Raw genomic sequence first — 11,497 nt, forward strand, 5'->3', positions numbered from 1 at the left:
CTTCATAAGTGAAGATTCTGATTGCAAATGCAAAAGCATTATTTAGATATCATTTAACGCTTCTTAAACATTTTTTAATCAATTCCCCCCCCCCCCCAAAGGGATTCGCGTATCAAAGCTTGGGAAACCTACCTTGCATTACATAATAGCAACGATAAATGTGTTGAACTTAATGCCCGGAGATTGTGAGGATTAATGAGATGTAACATATCAGAAGACCTGGTCGAGACTTTACTAATAACAGATCATCAATTGTTGAACTTTTGCTGATTTGTCAATTAATCGTTTAAATCCTGGATGACAAGAAAAATATTTTTTAACACATTTGTGGAATCATAAGTTCTTTATTTACAATTTTTCCTTGTTTATTCTATTTTATTTTGAAAGCCAAGAGCTGTGATTATGCGCTCCCTACCAGCACTTGTAGACATAAACACAAAATAAACTAATATTCGAAAAAAAAAAAAAAAAGATTTTTTTTTTTTGAGTATTTAATAAGTAGTCCCCTTAGCTTATTATATTCTAGTTTTAAAAGTTTCGGGGTGAAAGTAGCGCATTCCACTGCCGGCACTCATTGACATATCATTGACATAAACATGACTAATATTTTTTGTGATGCACTTGGTAGTTTAAATATTCTGTAGTTTGTTATTTGTTTAAAAATAACTTACTTTAATTTATTAAGAAAAATAATTAGCTAAAAATCTTTTTCTTGTTTACAAAAATCAAATTAATATTTCTTTTTTTTTTTCAAAAGTCAGAGGAGTTTAAGTGCCCCCCTCCCTCCCTCTGTCGCCCATGTATGTAGCCGTATCATTGGTTTGAGTAGTAGGAGGGGGGGGAGGATTTAAAATAATCTAGTTGAACGGAGGAAATGTAATCTTATATATTAAAAGTTGAGTGTATCTTTGTGTGTAACTATTTATATTACCATCGCTACTCCGGGTGAAGGAGAAAAAAGTGAGTTTCGAACCAGGTATCAATAGATTCGTAATTTTCCTGGCTACGTATTTGGCTAGGTGGGATAATTGTGCGCCTTTAACTAGCGGGGATATTAATTAAAAACGCAATTTGTGTCTCCTCTTGGTTCTTCCTTCGGGATCACTGGTAGTTAGTTTATGCTTTAGACAATTTTGCTTTTCCCGTCATTCTAGGAAGTGGTCAAAGTGAAAGTGACTCGCAAGCAGGAAGGTTACGCAGAAAAAAAAAACGAATGTTTTTTGAGTGGCGTAATATGATGCGCAAGGAAAATTATAAATCGAATGGCTTGTTTAAGTAAAGCGCGTTTTAATGCCATGATTTTTTCCTCTGTTCTTTTAAAGGAATGTAATTTGCGTCCCAAAAACGTCAATTTAAGTTTTTTCATTGGCTTAAACTGTCTCAGGGGGCAAGTAAAGGGGCGAAACCCCAAAAGAAATCCTGTGGTACTTCCAGGAAATGGAGTGCTGCACAAACCTGCTACAGGCGGGTTCAGCGAGCGGCTAGTCAGCTGCCGCACAACAGACGGCGAAGCCCCCGAAGTACAGCTTCGAAGGTGGTGAACACCGACCCTCCGAGGGCTACTATTCTAGCAAGGACGTAGCCAAGGGGGGGTCCATGCGGTCCGAACCCCCCCCCCCCTTCCCGAAAGACCACCGCCTGCTTTTGTCAGTTGTTGCACCTCACGTCAACAAAAAATTTTCAAAAGAGAAAAGTTTTATGAAACCCGGTATTTTCCCCTTAAATATTCCCATTAATCAGCAATTTTCTCGCATCCGAAACAATTCAGAACATGAGAACCTCGTGAAACTGCAGTTCCTTCTTGCCGCCTATATTTTGCTGTGTCGCGTTCTCCGTCCGAAAATGACGAATTTCCTTTTCGCTTTCAACTCAGCTGGGTTGTGACCTTGAAATTCGGCCCCTTTCCCTTGATCCACCAGATTGCCATCGGCAAAGTAATTGAAAACAAACATTTATTGTCACTTTCGCCGTACCCCGTCTCATTGGCGTGGTTTTCATTCTTTTTTTTTTTTTTTTTTTTTTGTGGGACTCTTTTCCCGTTTGGACTTGATTTCCTAGACACATGCTGCACGAAGGACAGCCAGAGTGGGGTGCATCCCTGCTGAATCAGTAATTGAAATTCCTATTATTTTCGGTTTTAACACACAGTATTTTTCTACCACACACATACAGGAAACATATCTGGAACAAATTTGTAATCAGAAGAAAATTAAGTTTACACAAACTGGGTAAGTTGTAGTTCCAAGTTTTCTTAACAATACGAGCAATTTTATGTGTTAATGTGGGTGTTTTCCCATTTAAAAATCAAGTTCAGACAGCAACGAAAAAGAAATTCTGCACATTTCGTGTGTTCGAGGATGAGAAAAAATGAACATTAATTATTAATTAATTTATTTTTGCTCTTTATATTTTTGAGATGATTCATTTCAGATTCATTTTATATTTTGATTTTTCTCTTCTTTAAATCTTTAATTTATTTTTGACAATAATAGATTACTTATGTCCCCAGAAGCTTACAACTTTTGAACTGTAATCCTGAAAAAAGTTCGTTTTTTTTGTTTTTTTTTTTTGAACATTTGTGTCTCACTTTTAGCTCAAGATAACATTGAGAAACTTCTCTCTCCTTTCTGAGAAACAAACTAGATTTTTCACGGATGTTTTTGCACCCAATATTTAAACATGACCATGAAACATATTAAATGCCCAAAAAGAATTTGTGTTTGAAGGTAAAATAAGTGAATAAATAAAATTTGAAGTTGATGCAACGAAATTACTTTTCGCTGTATCAAAATTTTATAAAGCGAAGAATGAAATTGAAAATTACTCGAATATTTTACTGTGATCAGTTTATGAAACTGCAAGTTCGGCCATATTAACACGTGTAATCTAAAAATAATTATTTGAAATTCGTACTTTTAAATCTTACTGAATTGTGAGTCTATGGTCCCAAGAGAAGAGTCGTTAGTCATTTTTAACTGAAGAAAAAAAAATCTTTCTTCGATGTTGTTCCGTTTTTCAAGGAAAGCATATTTGTATTTGCTTCATTGGAATAAATTTTCTGATTGTTATTTACCGCCTTTGTATTGAGGAATTATTTAGTAAGCATCTATGCATCCATCATTAGTAAATTGCGAAGGTAGCATTAAACGTAACAAAAACGGACATGTGCAGTTAACTATAAATTACCAGGTGAAAATTTCTGCTATTTACTGCGTTACAAGCAAATAATTAAAAAAAGGTGAATGCGAGGTAAATTTTCTTGTGTTTTTCAATATTAGTTTTTTTTTTTTTTTTTTTTTTTTTTTTTTTTTTTTTTAAACGCTTAATTTCTTCAAGTTAAAAATATATTTTACTAACATCACATAAAAGAACGGAAAAAAAAGTCAATACCTACGTTATAAAATATGATATGCTTTCGAGAATACAGAATGATTACAAAATTGCTCCTAGAATAGAAGTTATACCAATTTGAAAATGAAAGAATCAGAAGTGTTATTATTGTTATATTAATTTTGGAAGATTGATTTAAATCATTACTGGATTTTCAACCACAATTATTTTAAGAGTTTTTACAAAAGATTGTCTTTAGACTTTAGAACATCAGATGACGGAGGAGAAAAAAATTTGCAATCTGAGGCTATAAGAAACCTATTAGTTTTGTTTCCAAAAATTGGCTAGCTTTATGCATACATATTGATGAAAATGTATCTAACTTGATTCTGCTGTATTATCGCTAACGGGACGAAGACTACCTTAATGATCAAAATTTGACGTCTGACTCCAAATTATGAAATTTTCGAGTCTGACACTTGCTTACTGCTAATAAAGACAGTAAAGTAACCAGGTTATAATCAAATATTGTCACGATAATTCGTAACAGAGCATATAGCCATTTTCCCTGTAGTTGTTTACAATTATTTTTTTAATTTGAAAAGGACTGATTTGTACAGAAGTTGTTTTGTAACAGCAGAATAAACATAGCTCATGTTTGGTGGTGAGATAGGTGGGTACAATGCCTCCTCTTGATCTTTTAAATGAAGCATCAAATTTAAAACATCGGAGGAAAATTGCCAATAATGTTCAAATCATTCATGACCTTATAAAAAAAACATTTATAAAAAGCAATTATTTATATTTTTCCAAAATGTTGTTAAAATAAAAATACATAGATGCTTAATTTCATTCATTATACATTCTATTACTTGCCAGGTAAACGATCTCTCAGGTATTCGTTTGACTTTACAAAATTAAACCCCTAGTGCAGTTTCGCATCGCAGAGAGCTCAAGTGTCTCCATCTGGTGGAAACTCGGCGTAAAAATTTCCTGTGCCAGTCACATCCGTGCCTTAATGGTAGCATATGAAAGTCTAGATGCCAGAGGAAGCTTATGTGATGGAGTTTTTCTATCCATGTTTGGAAACTTAGTATGGGATAACTTTTAGTTTAATGTTAATTTATTAAACTGACAATAACTTCTTTGCCACTTAATATAAAATTTTTGTTAACTAATTCTAACTAATTGCTCTATCAATTTCAATTATTTAATTAATTTTAGTTAATTATCATATTTTCACAATTAGTTTTAATTGAATTAATTTTTTTAACGTAAATATGAGCTACTAATTCTGCTTTAGCATGCCTCCTCTCTTGAAGTTCGTGCAACCTTGCCCCTCCCCTTAACAAAGTTCTAGCTACGTGCCTGATTCTAGCCGCCTTGGTGGCTAGTAATGATAATAATACAGCCAAGAGTCGAAAATATTTGGTCAAAGATAATAGGAAGAAAAGTATCCTCTTCAAAAGAGGTTGTCAGCTTCTCAGGTTCCGCATTCCTGAACACTGAAATGAGAGCACCCAACCCCTCCCCCTCCCCATCGAGCGGTTAATATAATGAATAGGAAACTTATTTAATTATCTGGGATATATACTTTATGAAGCAAAAAGCCAGATAGTTTCATTTTTAAAATTCAACATTGCAGCACAAAATTTAATTTTCGAAATAAGTTCTTAGAACATACAAAATATGAGAAGCAGAGAAAAAAATGCACTTTTTTTTTTTTTGAGGTATTTTATATAGGACTTATTTTTGTATCATATGCATATCGATCACTTCTCAACACTTATGAAGGAATGTTACTTTATGTTCACAAACATTCAAGAAAATAACTGTTTGTTCAGTTTTACTTTTTGTTTTTTTCTTTTACCCCCATACTCACGTCTTAAAAACTCCCCCGCCCCCCGCTCAGGGGCGGATCTAGAGGGGGGCCATGGGGGCCATGGCCCCTCCCAAAGCCTTATGATTGTAGGAATTTTTTTAAGGGAAAAAAGAAAAATATATTATGAGAAGATATCAAAATTTAACACATGTATTTTACTGAAAAGAAGTATAGGCCTTAATTGGGAGATAAATTATATCCCTATCCCCAAAACGAAACTTTTATTTCCAAAAATTTTCTCCATCTTTTACATCATTTCTTGATTCCAACTACAGACACTTGGACGATCTCTAAATGCTGCGGTTCTCAGAGTATACCTATTGTTCACAAGAATAAAGAGAGCCTAAATTTTCGTTTTTATGCCTTTAATTTCGAAACTAGGACGAGAACCCCCTTTTCCCACGCCCTTTCACAAATGCCTTGATATATAGCAAAAAATTGCATTTTAGGTCTTTTATTTGGAAAAAATGTCAACGGAAACTAGCTTATCCAGTCCTTATCACTCAACTTGCTTAAAAGCTACTCAAATGATTTTTTTTTTTTTTTTTTTTTTTTTTTTTTTTTTTGACTTCAATTACAAATGAATTTTTATAGGACCTCCTCCCTTCCTAGTTTATATCGTGATGACAGCTTTAAAAGGAGGTTTTTTGGAGGAGCTCTCGAATCTTCCATCCTTTTCTAAAATATGTATAAATATAGTTAAAAATCGAAATTTTAGAGCCTCAAAGGCAAAATATTTCCAGGAAGGAAGGATTCTAAGCACCTTCACACTTCCTTTAATGTAAGCAAACATTACCTAAAGGTGCATTTTTAGGCTGGACATCTGAAGAGCTAGAAAAGCACTCCTCCTCTTCTAACTTCTCAATGTATAATGACAGAATATTTTGGTTTCTAAGCTTTATTTTCAAAAAGTGTTTTGGAGCCAACGCCCGAAACCTGACCTTTCTCCGTATATCATCAAAAATAGATAAAATGCGTTTTTAGTTTCCTAATTTTCAAAAATTACTCGGAAATGTAAATTTTGAAACATTTTCGAGGAAGATTCCTAAATCCACCCCCTCACCTAATGTCTCGATACCCCGAAAATTGAGTTTTTAAAACTTCATTTTAATAAAATTTCTGGGGAGTTATCAGTGCCCAATTTCCCACTAGGCAGAGTAGGCAGCTGCCTAGGGCGGCAAAATTGCTATTATAAAACACATTTTTTGAATTAAATTGTTATTCTTGAAAGTAAAATATTAGCATTCTTTCATTTTCCACAGAGACAAGTTTTTCTTGTAATTTAATAATGATTACTTTCACACATCTTATGAAAGTCAAATGTTTTTCAATCATGGTATTTGCCAAATCGGCAGCAAAATTTGCCGAATAAAACTTTTTTTGGGACATCACTGTGATCATCTCATCGGCGCGCCTCAGAATGTGAAACGCCATCATTTCTCCATAAGTTTGACAGTTTGGGGAACACTTTTTTAGGTTTTTTTGAGTAAAGGATATTTTACTTCTTTTTTGCAGGGGGGGGGGCGGCAGATTTCAAATTTGACTAGAAGCATGGAGCTAAATTCGGCCCTGGGGAGTTTGTTCAAAAATTTCGGATGGCCCCTCCTAAAACGATCGGCTGGATCCGCCACTGCCCCCGCTATGGAAGCGCATTCACTTTACCTCGACTCCCAGATCCTCGTAGGCTACGCCCAGGCCGAGAACTTACATGTTGCTATGGTGTCGACATCTAGGGGCGCATTGTGAAATAAGAGTTATTTTGATATTTCCGCATTTCGCAAGTATAAAAAAATAATAATAAAATGAATGGTTAAATATTATCACATTGCCTGAAACATAAAAACTTGACGATAAAAGTGAGAATCGTATTCACATAACGTGGTTTTGATTCCTTGGCTTACCTTTAGTGCTCTTTTCCTCTAAAACAAAAATAATTTATTTTAAGCTAGCTAACCCTGCGTTGCTCGAGTGTAGCACTCTTAGATAACACAGTGCGGCAAAAAGATACCTTCAAAATGCTATTGACATAACTCTTGCTGATTCTTGTGTAAAATGGGGACATTCCCCCTAAAATACTTTTAAAATCATAAAAACTGATATTTTTCTCCAGGGGTTTGTTTTACAAGTTTTACTCTTATTTTTCAGCTTAAAACCAGAGCATAAGACTCACTCTTATGAGCCCCATTCCTGAAAAAATTTCCATATCGTAAAAAAGAAATTAAAAATACAATTGAAAGCATTGCATAATCAGAAATCGCGCATCACAGATCTTCAGTTAAAGAACCTTCCGGTATTATTCAACTTACATTTCCATTTTTAATCATAATACTAATTAAAAATGAACTTAAATATGCTTATAAAGTAGCATTAATATATAAGTGTATAAAAATTTCTGGGGGTACACCGGTTTCATTGTTTATCACTTCTTAATAGAGAAAAATAAAAATGACAGTGCATCCATATGTTCATTAATACTGTACTATAAGCATACTTAAGATTATTTTAATCTTAATTATGTCTTTGAATTATGCTGAATAATACGGGGTGAAGATCTGCAATCTGACTCTGTCTATGCAAAATGTGATGCTTCCAATATTTTTTTAACTTTCTTTTTACAACGTGAACTTTTTTTCGTGTCATAGGAGTGAGTCCTATGCACTGGTTTTATGCCGGAAAAATAAGAGAAAAACTGTAAAACAATCCCTAGAAATATAGATCAGGGGTACAATGACTTAAAAAATATTTTAAGAGAATACCCCCATGAATCTCCCAACATATGTTCCAAAAGTTCATGCTTTTGAACTTTTTACCTTCCTAACCCCTTAGAAGAGTAATAATAACACTGCCTTCCCCTCCAAAATAAAAATAATGGGTGTATGAAACGGTTGAAAACTGAAAAAAAAAATTGGAGGCGCCATTCCCAAAAAGTGGGACGTGTAGGAGGAAAATGGTGGTCATAATTGGATTCATCGGGTCATTTTACACAATATTCAGCAAGGAGCATTTTGAAGGTATCTTTTGCGGTTTAATTAAATAGATGAAATTCTATCGACATGGGCGCAAAAAATTGCATTCACTCCGCTGTCTAGGTCACAAACCCTCAAAAAAAAAAAAAAAAACTTTAACAGCGCGGAAAAATCAAGCAAAAATCCCCGACTTTGCCTGAGTGAGAGATGGGAAATGTTCGGGGGGGGGGGCGATATTAAGTTCTTTTCGTGATTATTCCGAAAGGTTTTATTTACAATCGGAAAGATTTAAAAATGTACATCGTCTTGCTTTAAAGAAGAACATTTAACAGCTTTTAATATGTTTTCTATTAATTTTGTTTTATTTTTTTCATTTATTTATTTTTTACATTTTGAAAATAGTTTTGAAAAAAAAATAATAAAAGTGGTGGTGCGGGGGGGGGGGTTGTCTTGCCTTAAAGAAGAATATTTACCAACTTTTAATAAGTTTACTATTCATTTTGCTTTTTATTTATTTGTTTATTTTTTACATTTTGAAAAGTTTTGAAAAAAAAAGATTAAAAGTAGTGGGGGGGGGGGGCTTACCAATGTACAAAATAGCTCATTTCAAGCATAGTCATGATCAATTACTACTTACTAGACCATCCCCAGTAAGAGAACCCCATATTTAACTATAGTTAGAATCTGAAAAATGACATTATTTCATAAGTCAAATTTTATTTAAAAATTCATAAAAATATGATCCCATTGAGATCCCAACTAGAAACTTTGCACAAATGAACATAAAATACACACAAATGTTTGAGAATTTAAAAAAAAAAAAATCATTATAACTTTTCTAAGAAATTTAAAATATTAATTTCATTTTTTTTTAAATTAAATTTTTTTTGAAACTAGCCATGTTGTATATCCCATTAAACAGCAACTAATGTACTTTAAAATGCTTTTTACCAAATATTTCTATCTATATTTGGTGCTGAGTTATTGTCCATTTTATGTTCAAGCATCCATGAAAAAAAGGAGGTTTTTCGAAAAATCAAAATGTCATAAATAAAAGAAAATAGAGATAAAAATCTAAAAATTTGGACTTTTGATTTCTTCGAAGGGTGCAATCGATGAGCCAAATTTCAAAGAAAAACAAAAGGGTGAGGGAAAAAATTTCCCAAATTTTGGATCACTTGACATGGAATGACCCATGTGCAAAAAACTTACAGCCTTTTTTTCATGTTTTACAGCTTTTACTTTTGAGTTAGCAATTTTATGTTGAAACGAATGAATATTCGCAACTCCAGCGCTCGAATACGCTACCTTGCGGTGATTTACATAACTGCCGAAAAACCTAAAACATTGCGTTCCATGTGTAAACATTGCGTTCCATGTTAACATAAACATAGGCAGTTTGTTATGAGTATTTATTAACGCAATCGATGTGTCTTGGATTGCTTTCAGAAATAGAAAGTGTTTTGTCCCTTAATGTTATTCTCGAGCTCTTCAAAATAATGTTAGTCTTAATTATTTCCCTCTAAAAACTGAGTTGACTGTCGTAAATGGCGTGAAATCCTAAACATATGAAAACTCTGGATTAACAAACTTCGCATCTGCAAGTCTATTCGAAGCATTTTTTTTTTTTTTTTGGAAGAGGATAACTTTATACAAGGTAAATTTTTTTATTGTTTAGTGTGAATTTGCAAGAATATGGTTTTTTTTCTCTCTTAATCTTAAGCTCAAAAGAATGATATTATGCAGTATTATCGTAGAACGGAATGAAAAATGTTTAACTACACATGAGAATTTTCATCGCCAAAATAGTGCGATTATAGTTTAGGGTTATAGTTTTAGTATTATGCGAGCAAAGAACACTTCTTGCTTGGCGAGATTTTGCATGTCAGTTGTAAACCATTTTTATTTTTTATCAAGTGTGGATTAAAATGGTAGAAAGATAACAGAATTTGATAAGTTTAAAGAAATAATGGAAGATCAATTAAAAAGAAAACTACCGCCATGTATCCGTGAGAATTTTATTGATGATGCATGGCAGAATTAAATCATAATTCAGAAATTAGAAACAAACGAAACCGAATGTAAAACAATTAGCGCTAGCCAAAGAAAACAAAAAGAACTTTCATCTTCCTCTTTTGATAACATTGATAAACAAAGGTTTATTTACATGAAATATTTATAGTGTTCATATGGCTACAATAAAAATGTAGTTCCATCAAGAATTGACAAATTTCGAATTCAACATCGTGGAAATGGCTGCTTACAACTACGAACTACGGAATTTGTATTAATTTCTAATGTTTAGTAATGCTTCTTGAATTCTCATTTCTTTTTACATGGGCCAGAATATCCACAAGACTTTGAAAATTAATTTAAAAAGAATAAAACAAAAAAGTCATGCATACAAACAAAAATTACTAGGCTTTTTAGCATTTTCTACGCTACGACGTGCGTTTGTTTTAGTTTTTTCGTCCGCCATTAGACGGTGGCTGCAGTGCCCCCTATAGTTTGTTGGAGTTGCGAATTAAAAAATACATTTTGCTTGATTTTCTTTTTTTTTTTTTTTTTTTAATAACTACATTTTCAGAAAACCAATTTTTATTGGTAAAAAAAAGCAATAATAATTAATTCGTTTTTTATTGAGCAATCACGATTGCTTATTGCTCTCACTTGACAGTCCTTGATGTTCCGGTTCCTTTTTCAGCTGGGACCAGGCCTGCAGCACCACCATCCTCGGGCGGCGGCGCGGCTGGTCCTGAGCACTGTTCCCCGGAATCCACTTTTGCTGGGCGGTGGCGTCCATGTCCTACACACGCATGCTCATACACACTCGCCTACGCGCGCACGCCTTTACACACATACACACGCACACAACTATATACACGTAAGCACCCAGGAGGAGGGACATGCTTGGGCGGGGGAGCCATTTCTAGAAACAATAACTGTAACCAGTAGAGTCTTGTCGCAACTCGTGATTGCGAAAAACATAATTTGAATTCAAAGTTTCGGAATTCAAATTAGTTTTTTTTTTTTTATTTATTTATTTTTTTCAAAGAAACAACATTTTTCAAACATTTGTTTGTTTGAAAAACAAACGTTAAATCATTCGAAACTTCGGCTGCAGAAATAATTCGAAGTCGCCGCTGAAAGATCCTTAGGAAGAGCAAATCCTCTCTACGTCACGTGACTAAACATCCAATCAGATTGCTGCAACAGCTTTTTCTCGTTGCCAAGGAAGAAAACTAAATGTTACATTTTGGTTTCCCATTTTTGTTACTGATATTTTCCAGTATTTTTTTCAGTGAATTGGGGACATATT

Source organism: Uloborus diversus, chromosome 4 (genome assembly GCF_026930045.1).
Source record: "Uloborus diversus isolate 005 chromosome 4, Udiv.v.3.1, whole genome shotgun sequence".
Classification (NCBI taxonomy): Eukaryota; Metazoa; Arthropoda; class Arachnida; order Araneae; family Uloboridae; genus Uloborus; species Uloborus diversus.